At 39.9% G+C, this 27,520-nt stretch overlaps 1 long non-coding RNA gene across 1 annotated transcript in view; it reads right to left on the bottom strand.

Annotated features, from left to right (window-relative positions):
- LOC132494011 (uncharacterized) overlaps positions 1-25,384 on the bottom strand; it is a 55,395-nt gene extending 30,011 nt beyond the window's left edge. The window contains exons 1-3 of the long non-coding RNA XR_009533036.1: positions 25,265-25,384; positions 6,986-7,085; positions 2,508-2,645 (exon numbers count right to left, since the gene is read on the bottom strand). This is a non-coding gene — a long non-coding RNA (uncharacterized LOC132494011). The remainder of the gene's footprint in view (positions 1-2,507; positions 2,646-6,985; positions 7,086-25,264) is intronic.
- Between the last annotated feature and the right edge of the window lie 2,136 nt (positions 25,385-27,520).

The following is a 27,520-nucleotide window of genomic DNA, read 5'->3' as shown; positions in this document are numbered from 1 at the left end:
GACTAATGGGGTGTTAGTAAGCATGATACAAATAGGGGTTAGAAATGTGCTTGTGTGGTTGGGTGTGCCCTCTAATGCTTTTATCATCTACAGAAGAACATGCCTAGGTTAACCTGCTGCTGTTGGGAGGAGGATGAGAGATACAGAGTCAGCCCAGCTGGGCCCACCTTAGATGTGCTGATCAGCAGATCCTTGAGACTGAATATTAAATTACTGGGTTTTAGAGTGTTTTTCCACAGTATGTTTGAAGTGCTAACCAACCAATACACATATCAAGAATCATTAACAATGTTAATATTCTTCAATCCTCCAAATACACTTTGAGAGCTTGTTCAGGTGAATTCACACGTGTATCAGTCAGCATAGGCTAGATTATTCTGATGTAACATGTGAGGCTTAACTCAACAACAATGTATTTCTCACTTATGCAAACCAAATATAGGAAAACATTAACAATGTGTATTCAGTGGTAGATGTTTTGAACCTGAGTAATGTCTACCCATAGCACACAAATGGAGCAGTGAGAGAGAAATGAAACAAGTGCCTAGACAGCCAGATGAGCAGAACATCGCCAGTAATCAGAGGGCTATGAAGTTTCAAATCAATCTCATTTGACATAGCTATTTCTCTTCTGTATGTTTAGCTTTTGTAACTAATTTAACAGAATAATTTTTTTTAAACTTTGAATTAACATGCTCTTTCTACTTTTACCTGTAGTAGCAGAAGAATTAGAAACAACATAACTGTCCAACACAGGGGGAATGGGTAAGTAAATTAAGGTAAATATAAGATCATAAAAGGTATTTACAGCATAATATTATGGAAAAAAGAGAAATAAAATTTCTAACAGTATGATTTTTAGTTATGTAAAATACTCATGTAAATGAACAAATTTTAGAAGAAAATACAACCTACTAAAAACTGTAGAGTGGAGATTATCAGTGGGATATTTTTTCTTTAAAGACCCTTTAACCACACTTTTATGTTGTTGTCAAAATAAAAATAAAATGATTCATTAAATATCCTTCTGATGCTGCTTATCTGGGAAGCAACAAGTTAGAAACTACATTTGCTATGGAATGTTAGCCCCCTGGAGAAATGAGATACGGCCTATTTAAACATCTTAAGGGTATCAGATGCTAAGGTGTAGTAACTTGCAATCAATACCTGTAATTTGATGAACTGGTAACCAGATCCATCCACCTGAATCCAATCTTTTATTTTTTCTCATCATAGACAAGACTAAAAACAAATAGCAAGGCTTTAAGCTATCAATTCAGGCGAAACACAGAATTTGATCTTTAGTAAACCTTAAAACGTTATCTGCACAAAAGGGAGATAGTTTGAGGGCCCGGAAAGAGGGGTGGCCCAACTGTTGAGACAGGACACTTCCCTTGGGACACAGCCAACAAGCACAATGGCATTCTTACACACTGAACAATGCTCAGCTCTCCTCCCCTGGGGAGCCACGGCCTCAGAGCAAGGCCTAAGTCTCTGCCTCCCAGATGTCACATCAACAAACACATTTCTGATACAGGTCAGGGTCAAAGTTTTGGAGACAATTTCAGAAAGACTCAGGACCTCTGGATGTTATCTGGACATAGCTCTTAGACTCCCAAAACAGTAAAAAATTCAACATACATTTTGGGAACTGTAAATAGGTAAATTCTCAACTGTTATAGTTCCAAGAGAAATCTTGATTTCTCAGTACACATTTTTCAAAATAAAATTTTCATTCATCATAAAGAAATCCACATTGAGTGTCTATTTCGAGCTTGAAGCAGGAGATAGGATAAGAAATAAGAAAGACAAAGGTCCTTGCCCTTGTGAAACTTACATTCTAACAGGGAAATTATAGATTAGCCCTGTTCTTCCTTCAATTCTTGGCTAGCAAAATATTAAGAGGTGAACATCCAAAGTAAAGATGCGTATTGGCTCTAAAGAATGATAATTAAACTATATATTAGCTAACCCAAATGAACTTCCTGACTCTAGCACCCAGAAAGACATTTATCACTTAGTCTCAAACACCCTGAGTATAGGTTAATTATACCAACACACTTTGTCTATGGGAGAGACAAAATACTAAATACTAAATCAAGTGCTAAATACTAATTCAAATAGCAAAATCTTAGGATTTTTCTGAAAAACTGATTTTGTTTGGACTACAGGAAATTTTGGATCTAATATCTCCTCTTCCTAACATTTGTGCCAGGTGCCTGTGATAAATTCCTCTCCATGCCCTGTTTGGTTCAGTCCTTACAACTATCCTCTCAGGTAGGTAGCTATTTTTATCCCATTGTACAGAAGAAAAACAGGAGTGCAGATGACTTCTCAAAGGAGGGAAAATCAAAATTGGTAAAATTAAAAATACAGATTCTATTTCCTGCCAAAGGCTGTGCTCTTCCCACAGCTTGATGCTCATAGACTTTGTGGTCAAAAGAAGTGAGGGAACTTATGGGATGAATGAAACAGCTGATAAGAGGTGATTATGAAAACCTTCATACCTTATAGGCATCCTTGGATTTATGTGGTTGGGTTGGCTGGGCATTTTCTGATTGTGTGGCTTGATACATGGAAGAGTGAGGCTTTGAAGTCAGGCTGATCCATATCAGAATCCTAGCTCTTCAAGTTCTTAGTATTACCTGAGGCCATAGAGAAGTTACCATATGACAGTGTCCATTTCCCTTTATCCAATGGTGATGATCATACTTAACCTCACAGGGTTTTTGTGAGGATTAAGTGAAGGAATGTTTGTAAAGCAACTATTGGAGTCCTTGCCATATAATAATTTCTCAAATAATTAATTTATTTAGCAAATATCCTCCTAATTCTCTTTTGTAAATCTGTCTTTTTCAGGTATCAATAGATTAGGTCCAAATAAAAAGCCAAAAATTAAAGTTTCTTTTGGTGGGGCCCACAACAGCGTTTCCTGATAATAAATAGCTTATCCCATTAGCATGAAGTTAACCTTCCGAGGTTTTCTGTTTATTTGATGTTTCTTTTTTTAATCGGATTGTGATCTGGATCTCAAGTGATAACATTTCTCTGTTTATCTAAAATAATATCCCTAAGCAATGTCTTGACACCCCTGCCCCTCCAGTCTAAACGCATGAAGGGTCTCAAATGTACGAAGGGGACAAAGGCTTTCAAATCAGTACACTGGCCAGTTACTGTGCCAGACCAGCTACACTCAATATCTCATTTCATCCTCTAAGTAACACAAGGAGATAGGTTCGTTTTAAAAATTGCCCAGATGAGAAAACTTCCCATGGCTAATAAAGTAATACATGGCAAAACTGAAAAATACAGGCTAACTCCAGACCCAAGCTCTTTACCTCAACATGCTTGGTACCACCAGCTCACGTATCCCACACACCAAGTATTCTACCTTTGCCCCTCCAGAACCACTCTCTAGCCTCCACCACTCAGCTCTATGCTCAGGGAGGCTGGCTTTCACGAACTGTGTCAAGAGGGTCCCCCACGCCCTAGTTTCCATTTGGGTGTGGCCAGTGGGAGATGCTCACAGGAGACTTTTAGAGGTAGGATAGGAGAGAGAAGAGTGAGGTTGGGATGTTCATTCTCCCAGTCCCATTCCATCAGATCACTGGTTGGCAGTGGCCATGGTTCTCTACCAAAGCCATGACTTTTACCCTTTGACCCTCTCATGGAGTTATATCTTTCTCCAGGTTCCAGTAACCACCCCATTTCCTGTCCCTTTGGACCTAGGGGTGGTAATGACTCCTGACCCCAGGCTGTTACTAGAAGCAAAGTGCTTCACCATCTCTTGTTGGCTTTCATTAACCCTGTCCAAACCTTTGTAATAATCCCCTCGTTAAATCCTCCTGAATTGTCCCATTCCAGGGGCCATCTGTTTTGTATTGGACTCTGATTGCTACAGCCTGGGAAATAGAACCTAAGAACTAGGTAGGAAAAGTTAATTCCCCTAAAACAAAATTAATGTACATGGCACAGACCAACCCTAAAAGGAGGCTTTCATATACTCAGTGCAGAAAAATCTCTTTAATTTTTCTCTTTTTATCTCTCCCTGAAGATAGAGTGTATGTCCCATTCTCTTCCTGAATTGCCAAGGAGACAAGGTTATTTTATTCATTCAGGGTACTTCCACTTGAAGTTTGTTATTTCTTCATCTGAAAGTTTGGAAAGTTCAATAAAGCCTGAGACCATAACAGATGTTAACACTTTAATATAACCCCTTTTTATATTACTAATGATGCTTTACTGCTTTAAGTTTCATAGTAAAATAAAATCAGTGTGACTTTATTTTAGAATGATGAAACATATTGAAGTCACATACTATTATTTCAAAAGAGGCTACCAGAAGGAGAGACACAGAAGTTAGTAAGATGGGATCTATTACCACTGCTCTCCCTAGTCAACTATCTTAATAATAAAAATTATTGGTCTATTCAGGAAGCCAATTAAAGCCTCCTATATTCTCCTTCATTGACCAGAATGATAATGGTTTTAAAAGTGGTCCAGTTGGGAAAAGGAAATGTTTCCCACAGAAATAATATACCAGAATTTCTCTGTATTACAGAGGCACAATTCAAATCCAGCATTAGTCTTTGAGATGTTTATCTGGTCTTCCCTGACTCCACCCCTCCCCACTGCCACTGCCCTAGTTCAAGAGCTCCCTAATGGGTCTCTCTGCCTCTGGTATATTCCTCTTCCATTCAGCCCTCCATGCTCCAACCCTCCATGCTCCTCCAACCCTCCATGCTCCAACCAGAAAGTTCTTCCTACAAAGTGAGTCTGATCATGTTTCTCCCCTGTGTCAAACCTTTGGATGGCATCCCATGGTTTACAGAATAAAGCGAACTCCTGAGAAATGCAAACCAGCCATGGGTATCTTTCTGGTTGTACCTACTGCCTTCCATGACCCCAGGATCTATGCTTTAGATAGCTGTGGTACCCCACCATTTTACTTCCTGGATGTAGCCTGCTCTGGCTCTCTTTCAGGGTCTTGCCCGTGTTGTCCCTCTGCTTAGAAGATTCATTGCCATCACCCACTGTAAGCCTCCTGAGTGTCCCCTCATGGTCAAGAGACCAAGTTAAATGTCACCTCTTGGCTAAAGCTTTCCCTAACTGCCTCCCCACAATAGCCTTCTGCCACCTTTCGTTTCCTTCTCAGAGTTTTGTTTTGTTTTAATCTACTAAATCTCTTTTTCTCTCTTTGTTCAAAATCATATCCTTTCAGAATAGGGAAAATTACTAAATACTAATTCTCTTTCATAATGCCATGCCCTTCTGAATCAATGAATCTTAATGAAATATTTGGAAAGGAAATGTTTATCAAGCACCCACTGATGTACTACATGCATTTTTTACATACATAGCTTTATTTACTCCTCACAACAGCATTATAAAAACATTTTTATCCCATTTTGTTGATGAGGAAACTGAGTCTCAAAACAGAGAAACATTGCTCAAGGCAGTATAGCTGGTGGTGGGGAATCCAGAATTTGAGCTCATGCTCTTTCTGACTCAAAATCTATGATTTGTCCATTATATCACCATTTTCTCTTATAAAAGTTGATTCACAGACTTTTAAGACACCATCTTGTTTACATAGCCTGTTACAGATTTCAAAGTACTTTCAGAGCATTATCCGATTTGATCACCAGTGAACCCGTTAAGGCAGGGTGAGGGACCTCACTTGACAGATTGGAGAGTCAGAAAGGAGAAAGATTTGCCCAAGGTCATTAAACCAAAAACTGGAGGCATCAAGACTAGAACTCCTGTCTCCTAAGCCAGTGCTCTTTCTATACAACAATACTGTCTCCAGCACAAATATTACATTTTCCTCCTGGAAGGAAAGAAGGCTTGGATCTTCTAGACAATTTAACTGTCTGCAGAAGCTCCAAATGAACCTCCCATTCATCTTGCTCTTTTGTCCTGTCTTAGAGATGGAGGACTTAAATCTCTGCACTGATTGGTCAGATCAGCTAAGCTCTAAAATGGAGGTTCCAACGTGGCAAGCCAGCAGCCAACTTTAACCTCAGATATAAGATTTAATTTTTGTTTTTTGCCCTATGCTGTATTTTTTAAATGTAATTAGTTCCTAATTTTTAAAAATCTGGTGTCTAGCTTCTCTTGGAAAAAAGAAAGCCAATACTGCTAAAATCACAGGATGTGATGAGGAGATGAGACAAGCACTCTCCATTTCCTTCTTTTATGGACTTGCTGGCTCTGTAGGTTCCTGAGTTTCCAGCCCAGGTCCCACCATGAACACTAGCTGTTGACCATGACACAATGCAAAAGAGCTTGAAGGAGCACCTGCCACAAATTTGCTTTCTTCTCTAATTTTCTTCTCAAAGTTTAGCTCAAGGCTCTGCCTTCCTGGAATGATTCCTAACTCTTAAGCACTGAAGAGCATCCTCAACCCCTTCATGCAGGAATAAAGATATCAAGCATCACCTGCTCCTGCTAGTATCCCTTTATGAAGGCTCATTCCATCTGTGCTGGTGATTACTCTTCCCTAAATGCTCCAAAGGAAAAGGGCACTGGTGAGTGGGAAAGAATTGCTCATTGCAGGGGATGAGAACTTACTTCTGTCTATTAGGATTTTGTTCTGGTCTCTGTCTAACCTTTCCTGGTTTCTGAATGACACTGCAGAGACATTACCATAATGTAAATGACAAAAATATTCCTCATTAATCACTCTGGGCCTCAGTTTCCTCATCTGTAAATGAGGGTGGTAAATCCTTTGCTCTCTAAAGGCCATTCAAGATCTAACATTCTCTGATGCTATGAGGGACCATCTTTAATATAAATCCAATTCTTGTCTTAACAGGGTTTAACTTCCTCAACTGAAATTCAAAATGTGTCCTGATTTTCAGGTAGGAGAATAGTGTTTTAGCTTCCCACAAAGCAAGAATACTTCCTGGGTATATATGAGGCCCTATGGAATTGTTGAAAGAGCCTTAGGATAATAACCACAAAACCTGGATGTGCCACTTACCTACTATATGGTCCGGGCAAATCACTTTCCTTTTCTGGGCCTTGGTTTCCCCATCATAAAATGTGAGCAATGGATTAAATTCAAACAATCTGTGAAAAATCTGAAAGAGAAATTAGGGAAATACTCCCATTTACCATTGCAACAAAAAGAATAAAATACCTAGGAATAAACCTACCTAAGGAGACAAAAGACCTGTATGCAGAAAACTATAAGACACTGATGAAAGAAATTAAAGATGATACAAACAAATGGAGAGATATACCATGTTCTTGGATTGGAAGAATCAACACTGTGAAAATGACTATACTACCCAAAGCAATCTACAGATTCAATGCAATCCCTGTCAAACCACCAATGGCATTTTTCACTGAACTAGAACAAAAAATTTCACAATGTGTATGGCAGCACAGAGGACCCTGAATAGCCAAAGCAATCTTAAGAAAGAAAAATGGAGCTGGAGGAATCAGGCTCCCTGACTTTAGACTATATTACAAAGCTACAGTAATCAAGGCAGTATGGTACTGGCACAAAAACAGAAATATAGATCAGTGGAACACGATAGAAAGCCCAGAGATAAACCCACACACATATGATCACCTTATCTTTGATAAAGGAGGCAAGAATATACAATGGGGAAAAGACAGCCTCTTCAATAAGTGGTGCTGGGAAAACTGGACAGCTACATGTAAAAGAAAGAAATTAGAACACTCCCTAAGACCGTACACAAAAATAAACTCAAAATGGATTAAAGACCTAAATGTAAGGCCAGACACTATAAAATTCTTAGAGGAAAACATAGGCAGAACACTCTATGACATACATCACAGCAAGATCCTTTTTGACCCACCTCCTAGAGAAATGGAAATAAAAACAAAAATAAACAAATGGGACTTAATGAAACCTAAAAGCTTTTTCACAGCAAAGGAAACCATAAACAAGATGAAAAGACAACCCTCAGAAGGGGAGAAAATATTTGCAAATGAAGCAAAGGACAAAGGATTAATCTCCAAAATATACAAGCAGCTCATGCAACTCAATATCATAAAAACAAACTACCCAATCCAAAAATGGATGGAAGACCTAAATAGACATTTCTCCAAAGAAGATATACAGACTGCCAACAAACACATGAAAGGATGCCCAACATCACTAATCATTAGAGAAATGCAAATCAAAACTACAAGGAGTTATCACCTTACACCAGTCAGAATGGCCATCATCAAAAAATCTACAAACAATAAATGCTGGAGAGGGTGTGGAGAAAAGGGAACACTCTTGCACTGCTGGTGGGAATGTGAATTGATACAGCCACTATGGAGAACAGTATGGAGGTTCCTTAAAAAACTAAAAATAGAACTACCATAAGACCCAGCAATCCCACTAATGGGCATATAACCTGAGAAAACCATAATTCAAAAAGAGTCATGTACCAAAATGTTCATTGCAGCTCTATTTACAATAGCCAGGACATGGAAGCAACCTAAGTGTCCATCATCGGATGAATGGATAAAGAAGATGTGGCACATATATGCAATGGAATATTACTCAGCCATAAAAAGAAACGAAATTGAGTTATTTGTAGTGAGGTGGATGGACCTAGAGACTGTCATACAGAGTGAAGTAAGCCAGAAAGAGAAAAACAAATACCGTATGCTAACACATATATATGGTATCTAAAAAAAAAAAAAAAAAAAAAAAAGGTCATGAAGAACCTAGGGGTAAGACGGGAATAAAGACACAGACCTATTAGAGAATGGACTTGAGGATATGGGGAGGGGGAAGGGTAAGCTATGACAAAGTGAGAGTGGCATGGACATATATACATTACCAAATGTAAAATAGATAGCTAGTTGGAAGCAGCTGCATAGCACAGGGAGATCAGCTCAGTGTTTTGTGTCCACCTAGAGGGGTGGATAGGGAGGGTGGGAGGGAGAAACAAGAGGGAGGAGATATGGGGATATATGTTTATGTATGGCTGATTCACTTTGTTATACAGCAGAAACTAACACACCACTGTAAAGCAATTATACTCCAATAAAGATGTTAAAAAAAATCTGTGATTGTGGATGCAAGAAATACACATCCGTGAGCTTGAGTAGCAGTGGTCATGGAAAAAACACTGGACAGAAAGTTGGGAGACCTGGGTGCTATTAATAGTTCTGCTACTCACTAGGCTTGTGACTTTGGGAAGTCACACATGGATTTTCAGGGCCTTCATCCCCATTAGCATTTGTCACTTTTGTGCTATGTGTGTTTGTGTGTTTGTTTTAAATCTGGCCAGCATCATTCATCTTCATAATCACTTGGACCCTGCAGGCATCTGAGTTTATTTCTCACCCTTTCCCCAGAAGTTTCATTCATTCAGCTACTATCTACTGAGCACCTATTGGAGTGCCAGGACTTTTCTGAGAGTTGGTGATATAGACAGAAGCATGCTGCCCCAGTGAAGCTGAATTTTTAGTGAAGTTTATGGTTCTATCTGGTACATAGAGCACGAGGTCTGGTTTTCTTCATCCCTCACTACCTTCCCCTTCAACATTTTATCCTCATCCTTTCCTCACTAGCACCCTCATGTCCTTTCAGTGGTGTGTGCCTTGCCCCCACTCACCCCTGTTCTTATTAATCCCCACCAACACTGAAAGCAGCCAGTGAAAGCAAGAGTGTGAGTAAATATTAAAAGTAAATGCGCACTAATGGATAACTCTTCACCCCAAGGGAGTGGTGTGCACAGGGTTCTGGGCTCAAGATAATGTGGATTTAAATGGCTGTGAAGCTACTTAATGGCTGTGGGACTTGGGTCAACTTGCTCAACTCTTTGGAGCCTCAGCTTTCTCATCTGTAAAATGGGGATAACAATAGTACCTACCCTTCGGGGGAGTTTTAAGGTTCAGTACGATAATGTATGTCAACATTCAGCATAGTTCCTGGCTTGGCAGATTTTAAATGCTGAACACATGATCGCTATTATGACCAGTATGAGGCCCAGACAGGGCATTTGTGGGTAGGTTGATCTCAGAGATGTTCTGAGAGAGGAGAGACCTTCCCACCACCCTCAGTCATGCTAATTAGCTTATGTGAAGGATGGCAGATATAACACCTCAGTTCAGAATCACCCTCAGAGAGATACCTCAGGTAGGGAATCAGCCACGGGATTGCAATTCGACCCTCTTGCTGCTCAGTATAGGAAGGAAAATCTTTGCCAGTTCCAGAGAAAACATAGCATTCCCCTGGCACGTGGTTTTGACTTCCAGTGCCAAAACACAAGGCTTTTTACAAAGCCCTTGTTTTTCTGCAAATGTGTTTGTCAGGGTCCTTGTTTTACAGATAATGGATTTACAAAGAGGCCTGTTCTTCCTTTCTGGCACCTTGAAAGGAAAAAATTCCTGAATAGGAAGAAGGATCAAGTGGCTGCTTTGCATGTACGGGAGTCTCTTGCCTACAGATTGTGCCACAGTGTTAGAGGCTAGGTTTCAAAATTACACAGTGCTGACAATTACCCACAATTAGGCTAATTATATAATTACACTATGATCATCTGAAAGATAACGTTAATTGTTCACAAAGAGGATGGATGGCCCTGAGGTAAACCTGGGGGGGGGGGGCGGGGAGGGGAATCGAAGGGCAATCAAAGGCGGTTCCCTGGGATCCCAGCACTTGCGCTAGAGGCCAGGCACCAGCTTCCAGACTCCTGCCCAGCCTCCCCTCCTCTCTCCTCTGGAACAAGTCCCTTCCACAGCCTCAGTGGGCTGGTTGCCTTTCAGGTGACCCCAAAATATTCCCTTTACCACCTCTGTCTGTTAAAACAACAAATTATAAAGGACAATTGGGTTGGAAACCATATTTAAATTTCAAGCCAACACCTCAGCCACGCTGCTGACATTTAAAGGCAAGCTGTGGGTGCATTCTATATTTCCACATGTCACTTATGGGCTTGTAATTCTCAGATGGCCAGGCCAGAGCAATTAAGCAAAGGTTTACACTGGCATAAAAATTACCACTCTCTGATGAAGGGCCAACTCCAGAACCTCTGGTCTGCTCTGAATACTGGCTGCCAACTTCACATTTTGATAAATGCATGTTGAGCTCTGGAGGAAAACAGGCAGCTTCACAAATACACACAAGTAATATTTGGGGTTACTATTCCTGGTCTCTTTCCTGGACTCTCCTGGACCAGGATTCTCAATATTCATTCAACAAAGAGTTACTGAATACTAATTTTTTTTTTCTTTTCTTTTCCAATCTCCAAATTTGATGTTGGAAGCAGAGCAAGGAACAAAACAATCACGGTTCTTGCCCACCAGGAGTTTATAGGCTGGCCGAGGGGATGCATTTTTCTTTCAAGTGGGTTGGCCCTTGCTATGACTATGGGGAATTGCTTTACTGTTCCAAGTTGTTCACTCTTCCCTCTAGCCATGCTGTTTGCCATGTGACTTGGCAGTTCCTCTCCCTAGAAGATGGAGTTATTTTCCTACCCAACTTTTGGTGGGATTGGCCATGTGACTTGCTTTGACCAATGGAATTTGGCTCAGAGTGACAGTGAGTCCACTGCAAGCTTTGTCCTCAATAGACATCACATGTTTCCACTCATCTCTCAGGGAACCTCCAATCTCTACCATAAAAAGAAAATGCTCCATGTGCCCTGATGGTCCCAGAAGAAAGAGGAACACATGCAGGAGAACTGAACTGAACTTGGAGCCAAATCTTACCAGGGGAGCAGAACTGAACTATGCTTTCTGCCTGGAGCCAAGCCAAGCAACACACCTAACATCAGCAAAGCCACCCAGATGACCCTCTGATGTATGAGTGAGAAATAAATACTAATGGTTGTTTGCCATTGAGACTTGGTGCCCGTTCTGTTACACAGAATTTTTATGGCAGTAACAGACTGATACAAAGACTTTTTGAAGGTCCTCATAGGATGTTGGTATAGGATGTGTTTAGTACAGGATGTGTTTCACCTAAAAAATGTGGTGAAGAAAAAATTCTGGAAGGATACAAAGCAAACCATTAGAAAGAAGTTTGGAGAAAGGGAGTCAGGTTGGAGGATGAAAAGGGACCATTTGTTTTTCATTCTATATTGTTTGACTTAAAAAAAATTCAGTAACAAGCATTATTACCTCTGCAATTTTTAAAATAAGTACATAAAAAAATATGTCAATTGAAAAATCCAAAAAAAAGGAAATTGAGAGAGATGACAGACATTTATCAAACTCACTGTGTTCTAGGAACTGTGTTACGACTTCTTATATATTATCTTACTTAATTTTTACAACAATCCTGCAAGGTGGGTGATACTATCCGTCTTAAAGGCAAGGAAACTGAACTGAGAAAGTTCTGATAGCTTGAACAAAACCAAACAGCTAGTACACTTAGAAGAGAATATTTGAAGCCAAGGCTGCCAACCTCAATGTTCTCTCCTTCATATTATATGATTGTTGCATGCTGTTACAGATGAATGAATGCTCAGGACCTCAGTTTCCTCATCTGGAAGAAAGAGAGGTTTGGAAAGCATTTTCTATAATGTTCCTGGTAGCCTAAGATTCCATGAGTGAAGAGTTACATTATGCAATAAAAATTCTTTTTTTTTTTTTACATCTTTATTGGAGTATAATTGCTTAACAATGGTGTGTTAGTTTCTGCTTTATAACAAAATGGATCAGTTATACATATGTTCCCATATCCCCTCCCTCTTACATCTCCCTCCCACCCTCCCTATCCCACCCCTCCAGGCGGTCACAAAGCACAGAGCTGATCTCCCTGTGCTATGCGGCTGCTTCCCACTAGCTATTTACCTTACGTTTGGTAGTGTATATATGTCCATGCTGCTCTTTCGCTTTGTCACAGCTTACCCTTCCCCCTCCCCATATCCTCAAGTCCATTCTCTAGTAGGTCTGTGTCTTTATTCCTGTCTTACCCCTAGGTTCTTCATGACCATTTTTTTCTTCTTAAATTCCATATATATGTGTTAGCATATGGTATTTGTCTTTCTCTTTCTGACTTACTTCACTCTGTATGACAGACTCTAGGTCTATCCACCTCATTACAAGTAGCTCAGTTTTGTTTCTTTTTATGGCTGAGTAATATTCCATTGTATATATGTGCCACATCTTCTTTATCCATTCATCCGATGATGGACACTTAGGTTGTTTCCATCTCCAGGCTATTGTAGATAGGGCTGCTATGAACATTTTGGTACATGACTCGTTTTGAATTATGGTTTTCTCAGGGTATATGCCCATTAGTGGGATTGCTGGGTCATATGGTAGTTCTATTTGTAGTTTTTTAAGGAACCGCCATACTCTTCTCCATAGTGGCTGTATCAATTCACATTCCCACCAGCAGTGCAAGAGTGTTCCCTTTTCTCCAAACCCTCTCCAACATTTATTGTTTCTAGATTTTTTGATGATGGCCATTCTGACTGGTGTGAGAGGATATCTCATTGTAGTTTTGATTTGCATTTCTCTATGATTAAAGATGTTGAGCATTCTTTCATGTGTTTGTTGACAGTCTGTATATCTTCTTTGGAGAAATGTCTATTTAGGTCTTCTGCCCATTTTTGGATTGGGTTGTTTGTTTTTTTGTTATTGAGCTGCATGAGCTGCTTATAAATTTTGGAGATTAATCCTTTGTCAGTTGCTTCATTAGCAAATATTTGCTCCCATTCTGAGGGTTGTCTTTTGCTCTTGTTTATGGTTTCCTTTGCTGTGCAAAAGCTTTTAAGTTTCATTAGGTCCCATGTGTTTATTTTTGTCTTTATTTCCATTTCTCTAGGAGGTGGGTCAAAAAGGATCTTGCTGTGATTTATGTCATAGAGTGTTCTGCCTATGTTTTCCTCTAAGAGTTTGATAGTTTATGGCCTTACATTTAGGTCTTTAATCCATTTTGAGCTTTGTTTTGTGTATGATGTTAGGGAGTGATCTAATCTCATACTTTTACATGTACCTGTCCAATTTTCCCAGCACCATTTATTGAAGAGGCTGTCCTTTCTCCACTGTACATTCCTGTCTCCTTTATCAAAGACAAGGTGACCATATGTGCATGGGTTTATCTTTGGGATTTCTATCCTGTTCCATTGATCTTTCTTTCTGTTTTTATGCTAGTACCATAATGTCTTGATTACTGTAGCTTTGTAGTATAGTCTGAAGTCAGGGATCCTGATTCCTCCAGCTCCATAATTCGTTCTCAAGATTGCTTTGGCTATTCGGGGTCTTTTGTGTTTCCATACAAATTGTGAAATTTTTTTTTTTTTTTCATTTTTTTTTTTTTTCATTTTTTTTATTTTACAAATTTAATCAGTTATACATATACATATGTTCCCATATCCCCTCCCTTTTGCGTCTCCCTCCCACCCTCCCTATCCCACCCCTCCAGGCGGTCACAAAGAACCGAGCTGATCTCCCTGTGCTATGCGGCTGCTTCCCACTAGCTATCTACCTTACGTTTGGTAGTGTATATATGTCCATGCCGCTCTTTCACTTTGTCACAGCTTACCCTTCCCCCTCCCCATATCCTCAAGTCCATGCTCTAGTAGGTCTGTGTCTTTATTCCTGTCTTACCCCTATGTTCTTCATGACATTTTTTTCTTAAATTCCATATATATGTGTCAGCATACAGTATTTGTCTTTCTCTTTCTGACTTACTTCACTCTGTATGACAGACTCTAGGTCCATCCACCTCATTACAAATAGCTCAATTTCATTTCTTTTTATGGCTGAGTAATATTCCATTGTATATATGTGCCACATCTTCTTTATCCATTCATCCGATGATGGACACTTAGGTTGTTTCCATCTCCGGGCTATTGTAAATAGGGCTGCTATGAACATTTTGGTACATGTCTCTTTTTGAATTATGGTTTTCTCAGGGTATATGCCCAGTAGTGGGATTGCTGGGTCATATGGTAGTTCTATTTGTAGTTTTTTAAGGAACCTCCATACCGTTCTCCATAGTGGCTGTACCAATTCACATTCCCACCAGCAGTGCAAGAGTGTTCCCTTTTTTCCACACCCTCTCCAGCATTTATTGTTTCTAGATTTTTTGATGATGGCCATTCTGACTGGTGTGAGATGATATCTCATTGTAGTTTTGATTTGCATTTCTCTAATGAGTAAAGATGTTGAGCATCCTTTCATGTGTTTGTTGGCTGTCTGTATATCTTCTGTGGAGAAATGTCTATTTAGGTCTTCTGCCCATTTTTGGATTGGGTTGTTTGTTTTTTTGCTATTGAGCTGCATGAGCTGCTTATAAATTTTGGAGATTAATCCTTTGTCAGTTGCTTCATTTGCAAATATTTTCTCCCATTCTGAGGGTTGTCTTTTCGTCTTGTTTATGGTTTCCTTTGCTGTGCAAAAGCTTTGAAGTTTCATTATGTCCCATGTGTTTATTTTTGTCTTTATTTCCATTTCTCTAGGAGGTGGGTCAAAAAGGATCTTGCTGTGATTTATGTCATAGAGTGTTCTGCCTATGTTTTCCTCTAGGAGTTTGATAGTGTCTGGCCTTACATTTAGGTCTTTAATCCATTTTGAGCTAATTTTTGTGTATGGTGTTAGGGAGTGATCTAATCTCATACTTTTACATGTCCCTGTCCAGTTTTCCCAGCACCACTTATTGAAGAGACTGTCCTTTCTCCACTGTACATTCCTGCCTCCTTTATCAAAGATAAGGTGACCATATGTCCGTGGGTTTATCTCTGGGCTTTCTATCCTGTTCCATTGATCTATCTTTCTGTTTTTGTGCCAGTACCATACTGTCTTGATTACTGTAGCTTTGTAGTATAGTCTGAAGTCAGGGAGCCTGATTCCTCCAGCTCCGTTTTTCGTTCTCAAGATTGCTTTGGCTATTCGGGGTCTTTTGTGTTTCCATACAAATTGTGAAATTTTTTGTTCTAGTTCTGTGAAAAATGCCATTGGTAGTTTGATAGGTATTGCATTGAATCTGTAGATTGCTTTGGGTAGTAGAGTCATTTTCACAATGTTGATTCTTCCAATCCAAGAACATGGTACATCTCTCCATCTATTTGTATCATCTTTAATTTCTTTCATCAGTGTCTTATAATTTTCTGCATACAGGTCTTTTGTCTCCTTAGGTAGGTTTATTCCTAGATATTTTATTCTTTTTGTTGCAATGGTAAATGGGAGTGTTTTCTTGATTTCACTTTCAGATTTTTCATCATTAGTATATAGGAATGCCAGAGATTTCTGTGCATTAATTTTGTATCCTGCTACTTTACCAAATTCAATGACTAGCTCAAGTAGTTTTCTGGTAGCATCTTTAGGATTCTCTATGTATAGTATCATGTCATCTGCAAACAGTGACAGCTTTACTTCTTTTCCGATTTGGATTTCTTTTATTTCCCTTTCTTCTCTGATTGCTGTGGCTAAAACTTCCAAAACTATGTTGAATAAGTGTGGTAAGAGTGGACAACCTTGTCTTGTTCCTGATCTTAGTGGAAATGCTTTCAGTTTTTCACCATTGAGGATGATGCTGGCTGTGGGTTTGTCATATATGGCCTTTATTATGTTGAAGAAAGTTCCCTCTATGCTTACTTTCTTCAGGGTTTTTATCATAAATGGGTGTTGAATTTTGTCGAAAGCTTTCTCTGCATCTATTGAGATGATCATATGGTTTTTCTCCTTCAATTCGTTAATATGGTGTATCACGTTGATTGATTTGCATATATTGAAGAATCCTTGCAATCCTGGAATAAACCCCACTTGATCATGGTGTATGATCCTTTTAATGTGCTGTTGGATTCTGTTTGCTAGTATTTTGTTGAGGATTTTTGCATCTATGTTCATCAGTGATATTGGCCTGTAGTTTTCTTTCTTTGTGACATCCTTGTCTGGTTTTGGTATCAAGGTGATGGTGGCCATGTAGAATGAGTTTGAGAGTGTTCCTCCCTCTGCTATATTTTGGAAGAGTTTGAGAATAGGTGTTAGTGCTTCTCTAAATGTTTGATAGAATTCGCCTGTGAAGCCATCTGGTCCTGGGCTTTTGTTTGTTGGAAGATTTTTTATCACAGTTTCAATTTCAGTGCTTGTGATTGGTCTGCTCATATTTTCTATTTCTTCCTGATTCATTCTTGGTAGGTTGTGCATTTCTAAGAATTTGTCCATTTCTTCCAGGTTGTCCATTTTATTGGCATAGAGTTTCTTGTAGTAATCTCTCATGATCTTCTGTATTTCTGCAGTGTCAGTTGCTACTTCTCCTTTTTCATTTCTAATTCTATTGATTTGAGTCTTCTCCCTTGTTTTCTTGATGAGTCTGGCTAATGGTTTATCAATTTTGTTTATCTTCTCAAAGAACCAGCTTTTAGTTTTATTGATCTTTGCTATCGTTTCCTTCATTTCTTTTTCATTTATTTCTGATCTGATTTTTATGATTTCTTTCCTTCTGCTAACTTTGGGGTGTTTTTGTTCTTCTTTCTCTAATTGCTTTAGGTGCAAGGTTAGGTTGTTTATTTGAGATGTTTCCTGTTTCTTAAGGGATTGTATTGCTATACACTTCCCTTTTAGAACTGCTTTTGCTGCATCCCATAGGTTTTGGGTCATCATGTCTCCATTGTCATTTGTTTCTAGGTATTTTTAAATTTCCTATTTGATTTCTTCAGTGATCACTTCGTTATTAGTGTATTGTTTAGCCTCCATGTGTTTGTATTTTTTACAGATCTTTTCCTGTAATTGATATCTAGTCTCATAGCATTGTGGTCGGAAAAAATACTTGATACAATTTCAATTTTCTTAAATTTACCAAGGCTTGATTTGTGACCCAAGATAGGATCTATCCTGGAGAATGTTCCATAAGCACTTGAGAAAAATGTGTATTTTGTTGTTTTTGGTTGGAATGTCCTACAAATATCAATTAAGCCCATCTTGTTTAATGTATCATTTAAAGCTTGTGTTTCCTTATTTATTTTAATTTTGGATGATCTTTCCATTGGTGAAAGTGGGGTGTTAAAGTCCCCTACTATGAATGTGTTACTGTCGATTTCCACTTTTATGGCTGTTAGTATTTGCCTTATGTATTGAGGTGCTCCTATGTTGGGTGCATAAATATTTACAATTGTTATATCTTCTTATTGGATCGATCCCTTGATCATTATGTAGTGTCCTTCTTTGTCTCTTCTAATAGTCTTTATTTTAAAGTCTATTTTGTCTGATATGAGAATTGCTACTCCAGCTTTCTTTTGATTTCCATTTGCATGGAATATATTTTTCCATCCCCTTACTTTCAGTCTGTATGTGTCTCTAGGTCTGAAGTGGGTCTCTTGTAGGCAGCAATATATATGTGTTTTGTTTTTTTATCCATTCAGCCAATCTGTGTCTTTTGGTGGGAGCATTTAATCCATTTACATTTAAGGTAATTATTGATATGTATGTTCCTATTCCCATTTTCTTAGTTGTTTTGGGTTCGTTATTGTAGGTCTCTTCCTTCTGTTGTGTTTCTTGCCTAGAGAAGTTCCTTTAGCATTTCTTGTAAAGCTAGTTTGGTGGTGCTGAACTCTCTCAGCTTTTGCTTGTCTGTAAATGTTTTAATTTCTCCATCAAATCTGAATGAGATCCTTGTTGGGTAGAGTAATCTTGGTTGCAGGTTTTTCTCCTTCATCACTTTAAATATGTCCTGCTAGACCCTTCTGGCTTGCAGAGTTTCTGCTGAAAGGTCAGTTGTTAACCTTATGGGGATTCCCTTGTGTGTTATTTGTTGTTTTCCCTTGCTGCTTTTAATCTGTTTTCTTTGTATTTAATTTTTGACAGTTTGATTAATATGTGTCTTGGCGTATTTCTCCTTGGATTTATCCTGTATGGGACTCTCTGTGCCTCCTGGACTTGATTAACTATTTCCTTTCCCATATTAGGGAAGTTTTCAACTATAATCTCTTCAAATATTTTCTCAGTCCCTTTCTTTTTCTCTTCTTCTTCTGGAACCCCTATAACTCGAATGTTGTTGTGTTTAATGTTGTCCCAGAGGTCTCTGAGACTGTCCTCAGTTCTTTTCATTCTTTTTTCTTTCTTCTGCTCTGCAGTAGTTATTTCCACTATTTTATCTTCCATGTCACTTATCCGTTCTTCTGCCTCAGTTATTCTGCTATTGATCCCATCTAGAGTACTTTTAATTTCATTTATTGTGTTTCTAATCATTGCTTGATTCATTTTTAGTTCTTCTAGGTCCTTGTTAACTGTTTCTTTCACTTTGTTTATTCTATTTCCAAGATTTTGGATCATCTTTACTATCATTATTCTGAATTCTTTTTCAGGTAGACTGCCTATTTCCTCTTCATTTGTTAGGTCTGGTGGGTTTTTATCTTGCTCCTCCTTCTGTGTGTTTTTTGTCTTCTCATTTTGCTTATCTTACTGTGTTTGGTGTCTTCTTTTTGCAGGCTGCAGGTTCGTAGTTCCCGTTGTTTTTGGTGTCTGTCCCCAGTGGCTAAGGTTGGTTCAGTGGGTTGTGTAGGCTTTCTGGCGGAGGGGACTAGTGCCTGTGTTCTTGTGGATGAGGCTGGATCTTGTCTTTCTGGTGGGCAGGTCCACGTCTGGTGGTGTGTTTTGGGGTGTCTGTGGACTTTTTATGATTTTAGGCAGCCTCTCTGCTAATGGGTGGGGGTTGTGTTCCTGTCTTGCTAGTTGTTTGGCATAGGGTGTCCAGCACTGTAGCTTGCTGGTCGTTGAGTGAAGCTGCATGCTGGTGTTCAGATGGAGATCTCTGGAAGATTTTCACCATTTGATTTTATGTGGAGCTGGGAAGTCTCTTGTGGACCAGTGTCCTGAAGGTGGCTCTCCTACCTCAGAGGCACAGCACTGACTCCCAGCTGAAGCACCAAGAAACTTTCATCCACATGGCTCCTCAATTTGGGATAATTCGTTGTCTATTCATGTATTCCACAGATGCAGGGTACATCAAGTTGACTGTGGAACTTTAATCCGCTGCTCCTGAAGCTGCTGGGAGAGATTTCCCTTTCTCTTCTTTATTCTCACAGCTCCCGGGTCTCAGCTTTGGATTTCGCCCCACCTCTGCGTGTACATCGCCGGAGGGCGTCTGTTCTTCACTCACAAAGGACGGGGTTAAAGGAGCCGCTGATTCGGGGGCTCTGGCTCACTCAGGACAGGGGGAGGGAGGGGTACAGAGTGCGGGGCGATCCTGCTGCGGCAGAGGCCGGTGTGACGTTGTACCAGCCTGAGGCGCGCCGTGCGCTCTCCGGGGGAAGCTGTCCCTGTATTCCGGGACCCCGGGAGTGACGGGCTGCACAGGCTCCCCGGAAGGGGGGCGTGCACAGTGACCTGCGCTCACACACAGGCCTCTTGGCGGGGGCAGCAGAAGCCCCGGCGTCCCACTCCTGTCTCTGGGGTCCACGTTTTCAGCCGCGGCTCGTGCCCGTCTCTGGAGCTCCTTTAAGCAGCACTCTTAATCCCCTCTCCAGCGCACCAGGAAACAAAGAGGGAAGAACAAGTCTCTTGCCTCTTCGGCAGGTCCAGACTTTTTCCCGGACTCCCTCCTTGCTAGCTGTGGCGCATTAGCCCCTTCAGGCTGTGTTCATGCCACCAGCCCCAGTCCTCTCCCTGCGCTCCGACCGAAGCCCGAGCCTCAGCTCCCAGCCTGCCCGCCCCGGCGGGTGAGCAGGCAAGCCTCAGGCTGCTGAGTGCCGGTCGGCACCTATCCTCTGTGCGGGAATCTCTCCGCTTTGCCCTCCGCACCCCTGTGGCTGCACTTTCCTCCGTGACTCGCAAGCTTTCCCCCTCCGACACCCGCAGTCTCCGCCCGCAAAGGGGCTCCTAGTGTGTGTAAACCTTTCCTCCTTCACAGCTCCCTCCCACTGGTGCAGGTCCTGTCCCTATCCTTTTGTCTCTGTTTATTCTTTTTTCTTTTGCCCTACCTAGGTACGTGGGGAGTTTCTTGCCTTTTGGGAGGTCTGAGGTCTTCTGCCAGCGTTCAGTAAGTGTTCTGTAGGAGTTGTTCCACGTGTAGCTGTATTTCTGGTGTGTCTGTGGGGAGGAAGGTGATCTCCGCGTCTTACTCTTCCGCCATCTTCCCCGGAAGTCACAATAAAGATTCTTTACTTTCAGAGGAATACAGTCAATTTTCCCTTAAGTAGAGTGCTCCCCTAGCTCATGTAAGGGCTCATTATTTCTGGATCATTACTGTTTGACATAGAGATTTGGCTGAGAAACTTGAAGCTCAAGGGTGAGAGGCCTCTGCCTACTGAAGACCAGTCAAATGTGGATAATGGCATCTGTTACTATAATGCGAGTCTACAGGAAAATATTATTCAACTTATAAAAATTCTATCAAATGTAGCTTTCCAGGAATTCATCTGTTGGGTACAACAAGGTACATCTGGGCTATATTATCCGAATAAGTTCCACCTAGCAGGCAGATAATGGTAAAGTTTAAGAAGGAAAAAAAAAAGTTAAAAAAGAATGGAGTTTTTAGAAAGTACTTCCATCTCATCCCACTCTATTTTAACTTGTTCTTGTCTATCACACCCTTATTTCTAGGTAATGCAGAGACGTTAAATTTGACCAAGCAATGGATGATGCACTTTCTTTCATTAACAGATAGATAGAAGAGGATTGGTCATGAGAAAATCCTTTCCAATGTCATTCCACAGGATGGAAAATTGGGAAGGGGGAAAAAATGGAGGGAAAAAAGCAAGAGCCCATTCTTTGTCCAACTGGCTTTGCTTATGATGAAATTCATAAAATGGTTATGGACACTGTGTAATGTGAACCCTCAGCGGCTTGCTCTAGCTTCTGCTAAAAGCGAGGGTCCTAAGAATGCCAAAGGAAAACGAGCCATTAAGAAAACTTGCAATCATTTGGGGGCATTAAGAAGATCAAGGCAGGTTATTTGGATGTCTGGGAAAGTCGGACTTGATGACTACTCTCCAGTTCTATATTATTTAACACACAGGATTCTTATTATAGTCAGTATTCTGCCTTAGGTGAATGGCCCCTCTCCCCATCCCTGCTCATTTTTCCTCTGAGTCTCTGTGGCTTCACCCAAGACAATGTCATCCATTCTTATTGGGGCCTTTGTAAACTGAAATACCTCCAGACTAAGAAGTTGGCTTCAAGAGCCAGACATCTATTTCATTATGAATATCTGTCTAGACATAAAAGGGATCACTCAACACTTCCTGCCATGATTCTGGGAGCACCACAACAAGAGCAGACCAACACAAGACAGACACCCCACCCACCAGGGCTCTGACTAACCTTAATAGGTTGGACTTTCAATAGAAGGAAATAGGGAGGTTTCTCAGTTGGTAGAAGTAATCACGCTGTATGCAAAGACTGATTTTATCTGCTGAGTTTGTGGTTTTCCCTTCTAAAGGCAGGGGTGGTTTTCTGGTTTTCAGGGAAGTACAACAGGTTCAGCCTTACTAGCCCTTGGATTCCTCACCAAGCCAAAAGGAACAAGAAGATGGTGGTGGATTGGTTATTTTGTCCACAACTGGAAATCTTGTACAGAATGTTTGACCTATAGTCAATAGGTGAAGTGTGGAATGCAACTTGCTTAGGAATCATGTTAACTTATACATTTCTCCCACTCACCATCCTTTCTGCAAAATGGTGATATGTAGACCATTTAGGGCTGATGAATTCACAATGGGGTTGGGGTAGGGGATCAAGTCTTTTGCCTCAAGACAGAGTTTTTTCCAAGAGAATTCCCCAGCTAGATTGTTATTTGAAATCTCAACAACCTCTGTCTTTTAATGTACACATTCTCAGAAACAGCCTCCTTAAAGTATATTCTTCCCGTGTTTTCCATGAGGAGACCGAGGCACCAATATAAGCATCCAACTAGATTTTGCATGTGATAAAACAAAACAAGACTTGAGAAAAATACAAAAATAACCAAAATAACATTGCTTCCCTCAAAATTATGTCATTAGGAGGCCACATGTTTATTCTATCAAGGCTTCTTTTGCACCTAACCTTCTCTTACCTCCTTGGGAGAAGCTCTGAGTCACTTCAGGCACATGGAAAATTTAATCCAAATACCTCAGAATTATTTCTTTTTTCAACCAAAGAAAATTGACATTCCCTACGTTGTTCTACTCTTTTTATGCAATTCGGTACCTAAAGATTTTTAGTATTTCCAAATGTCAAATCCCCCATCAAAGGATTATTTGAAGCTATTAAGGGCATTCCAAAGAATGCAACACAGACTTTTAAGGTAATTTTAAAGTTTTAAACAATTATTTTGGATTGAGCCTTTCTAAGGAGGTGGCTACTTTGAGGAATACTCTGCCTTTTGCATACATACATTTAGGTCTCCTTTTTGCACAAACTACAGAGGGTACCAGTCTCATTGTATTCTATGTAAATAGAACTTCTTGGGATTTGGAAACAGGAGGACTCTATGTATATCCTACACTGTTTGGGAAAACGTAATACTATAACTCAAGAGTCACTCTCCTAGTCTTCATAGCAAGCATCCTTTTCACCAGTCTAAGTCCTAATTTCAGACAATTTTTTTAAAGTATATTTTTATCCTGAGAAATCACTGGGTGATGGCCCTATTTTATTGCTAAATTCTTTGTCATACTTATGAGCCTTTCAAAGCAATAGGAACTACCTTCTGGAGATGTTTAGGTCTGTATATTTTCACATCACACTGTAATTTTTATAGGACAAAAGTGGCAAAGTTAGAAACATTTCTATCTTGAAGTTAATGAGCTGTTCAGGGTTAGTCAAAAGGCTCAGAATTTTTTTTTTTTTTTTTTTTTTTTTTTTTTTTTTTTTTTTTTTTTGTGGTGCACGGGCCTCTCAATGTTGTGGCCTCTCCTGTTGCAGAGCACAGGCTCCAGATGAGCAGGCTCAGTGGCCACGGCTCACGGGCCCAGCCGCTCTGTGGCATGTGGGATCTTCCCGGACCGGGGCGCGAACCCAGGTTCCCTGCATCGGCAGGCAGACTCTCAACCACTGCGCCTCCAGGGAAGCCCCAAGGCTCAGAATTTAAGCCTCAGATGTGGTTGAGGACTTTACTGCTGGTATTATCTTCATTTAATATTTTCATAAACCAAAAATAAAAAAAACCCCAAAAAACTCACATAATTAAGAGAGAGATTGGGAAAAATGATAGATACTCTTTTAAAAATCCAAGAATAGGAACTGGTCATTGGCCCCCTTTAACTGGTTAGGTTTATAGGTCACATTAATCAATATTTGGTTTCATAGCAGATGTGGAGGAAGTGAAAAGTCTGGATTCCAAAGGAACCCAAGAATACTGAAAAGTATCACATTTCACACACATGGAAAAAAATGGAAAGGGAAAAAAGATTTATGTATATCTGAAAGCAATAGGGATGGAAAAAAACACAGCTCAAGTCATCAAAATCACTGTTGAGAAACCAGATTTGAATGCTATTTAGAGTTTTCTTAATTAAATTTCAACATCAGAAAGCCATGAATAACGAGTATACATCTTAGTGCACCACAGTGTGATCTGGTGTCCACCTTGTGGGGAGAACTTTAAAATCTGACATATAAATATCCACACACAAAGGCACGCAACCCATCTTTCTCTCTCTCAGTCTCTCTTACAAACATTCAAAGTTTAGTTTCTTGTATCTTTTGCAGGAGATCCTCTGTGTCTTTTGTTCATTCCACAAACATTTACTAAATTCTCTAGGAGTGCCAGCCTTTCCACTAGATATGGTGAGAAATACAAAGAAAAGTTTGGCAATGAGAGCAAAGAAAAGCCAAATCATGAAAATTACTAAAGTCATAGGAAGAGACTTGAAAAAAAAAATTGGAACAAGATTGAATTTGGAGAAGGGGAACACTCACTCCCTTACTGGCCTCCACTCAACCCAGGTGCACTTCTTAATTCCTACTGTGTGCTTGGTGTTTACCAGGTACTCCAGAGAACATGACCAGATCAAGACAGAGCTTTCTGTTCTCACCAATACTGAACACATCTTTTCAAGTTTTATGACACCCTTCTTTCCAAGCCTTCCTAAACCTAGTCTTCACTTGCATTCACCAAATCACACAGCTGGATGCTAGAAGTCATGCCTTCCCATTTCCAGCTGGGTTGACTGTGTAACACAGCTACAGATCTCCTACAAATAATTTGAATCTGTTGTTCATCAGTACAGTTATTTTAAGGCCAGTGTGTGACTGCTGCTGGCAGGTTGGTGAGCAGAGGAAAACAGGAAATTAACTAAATCATTTATTAACATTGAAAATAACAAATTGAAAGGTGTTGGGTCCTGGGGTGAATAGCACTTGGCTGCTGCAAATAAGGGAGTTGGAATTTTCCAAAGAGAAGGCTTACCTGAAAGAATTTTCCAAAATTTGGTTTTGGTGTCATGGAAAAACACTCATTTCCAACCAATGTTATTGATTGCTGAATGTATCCTCAAGAAGACACCTGCTTGCTAAGAACTATAACATGAACAGTGTCATTCAATGATCGTGCCTTGAGTAGATCCTGAGAATAAAAGAGAATTAAAAAGGAAAGGAAATTTTTATTGTGCACCCACCATATGCCAGGCCCAGTAATAGATGTTTTCACAAGCACCATGTTATCTACGCGTCACAACAAGCCTGCATGTTAGAATCGCCAATTTACAAAAGGAAAATAATAGAGGCTTGGAGAGACTAAATAACATGACTGAGGTCACACAGTTTATAGATAGTGTGTGACTGAAACCAGGATTCATGTCCTTCCATGAAACTGCAAGCCTACCCTCATTCAAAGGACTCTCTCCAATGAGTGGATTTATGTTAGCTTTGGGAAGAAATGCAACTTTAAAAACCAATTTCTAATTAAATAATCTTTTAAGAGATGGTAACCTCTTAAATCACAGTCTGATAAATTATATATTAATCATATTTTTCATGAAGTATATATAAGTCTAGAGTATTGTTGAGAATAGAAAAACATTTTGCTTGGACATGACCTGCTACGCTGTCCTTTCCTTTATCCTGGGACTCTTTATTGTCTTGGGAATGAGCAGTGACCCAGGAAGTCAGCACTTGGGGAGGAAGGTGGGTATGGAGGGTGTCATTAATAGGGCCAAAGGATTTTATCATACAGAAATAATCAAGTAAGTGACAACTTATGGGTAAATATGTTCATTGCAGTATTATTTATAGTGACAAAATTTGGCAATGCCCAAATGTCCAACACAGGAGCCTGGATAAATAAATGAAGCTCCTTTGGGCAATAAAAACTTTTTCATTGGTTAGAAATAGTGGTGTGCTGATGGGTGATGGCTATCTGGGAGTTCATTAGACTATCTTTGTGTGTGTGTTTGAAATTTCCCATAATAAAAGATTTTTAAAATACTGATATACATGTATTGACCATTGTAGAAATACTTTTGTGATAATCTTTTTATGTGGAAAAAGCAGATTATTGAATGTAGTAGAAATTTCCATTGTTCATCTGCATCCAGTTTTCTTCCTCTTTCAAGTACGTATGAGGATTATACTTCCCTGCCCCCTTGCATTTGGACAAGGCCATATGAGTGGTCAATAGATGTAGGCAGGATTGATGTGTGTCACTTTTGGGCTGGAGCAATTAGTTGCCAGTGTGTGACTCTCCAGCCCTCTTTATTGCCTACCTCCGTAACTCATGACATTTCAAGCGGTAGAGCCTTTGACCCTGAGTGAGGACAACAATAAACAGCTCCCTGATGAAGTAGAATGGGCATTTAGTATAAGCAAGAAGTAAACCTTTGATGTCTAGAGGCACTGAGATGTTTGCTGCCACAGCATTGCTTAGCATATCGTGATTGGTAAAAAAACAAAACAAAACAATGTAATTTGACAAGAATACTCAGCTTGCTCCCTCCTTTCTGGCAGGTCTTTGTCCAAATCTCATATTCTGGGCATCTTCACTTAAGCTTATATTAAAAAAAAAAAAAAAAGCCAGAGCCCATAGGGTTTGGCAGATCATCTATTCCAGTTATGAGCACCAGGCCCACAGAGGTCCTAGTGATGGCCTAGGACACAAGGATTCAGGGTTAGTGCCTAACATCATGGGCTTCCTCATCTAGTGCTTTATCCATCAACAATAACTACAAAAAAACCTCCTCCTCACTCAGTAGAGCCTCATATTTATACTAGTTTGTGTTCAGCTCTTGGGCTAGCATGGGCCAAGAAAAACGTGACAAGTATTGTTTCTAGTATCTACCATAAAACTCAATTAAAGCTTGTATTTTTCAGGCCTAATGGTATTTAATGCTCATTAACATATTTTCAGTCAATTTACAGAGTCATAGAGTCTCATAAAGACTTTAAAGGTCAACTGGTCCAATTATACAAGTTTTAGAATTCTACATGGCTTTGTGTAAGGCACAAGAATTTGAACCAATTGTTGTCTTGGGTCACAGAATAATAAAATGTATTAGTTACATCATTCATTCACTCAACAAAGGCGGGAAGGGGGGGACAAAATAGACCCAGTCCTCAAGATGCACATAGTCCAGTAAAATACCTGTGTGTCTCCTTAATTCTTTCTTCTACAGCCCTCCCCATCCTTCTTATTGATTTGACCTGTTTGGCCATTTTAGCACTTTGTTCC

This window comes from Mesoplodon densirostris, chromosome 7 (genome assembly GCF_025265405.1).
Source record: "Mesoplodon densirostris isolate mMesDen1 chromosome 7, mMesDen1 primary haplotype, whole genome shotgun sequence".
NCBI classification, from domain to species: Eukaryota; Metazoa; Chordata; class Mammalia; order Artiodactyla; family Ziphiidae; genus Mesoplodon; species Mesoplodon densirostris.
Note: the sequence above shows the minus strand (reverse complement) of the source record. Positions and strands in the feature narration are given on the sequence as shown.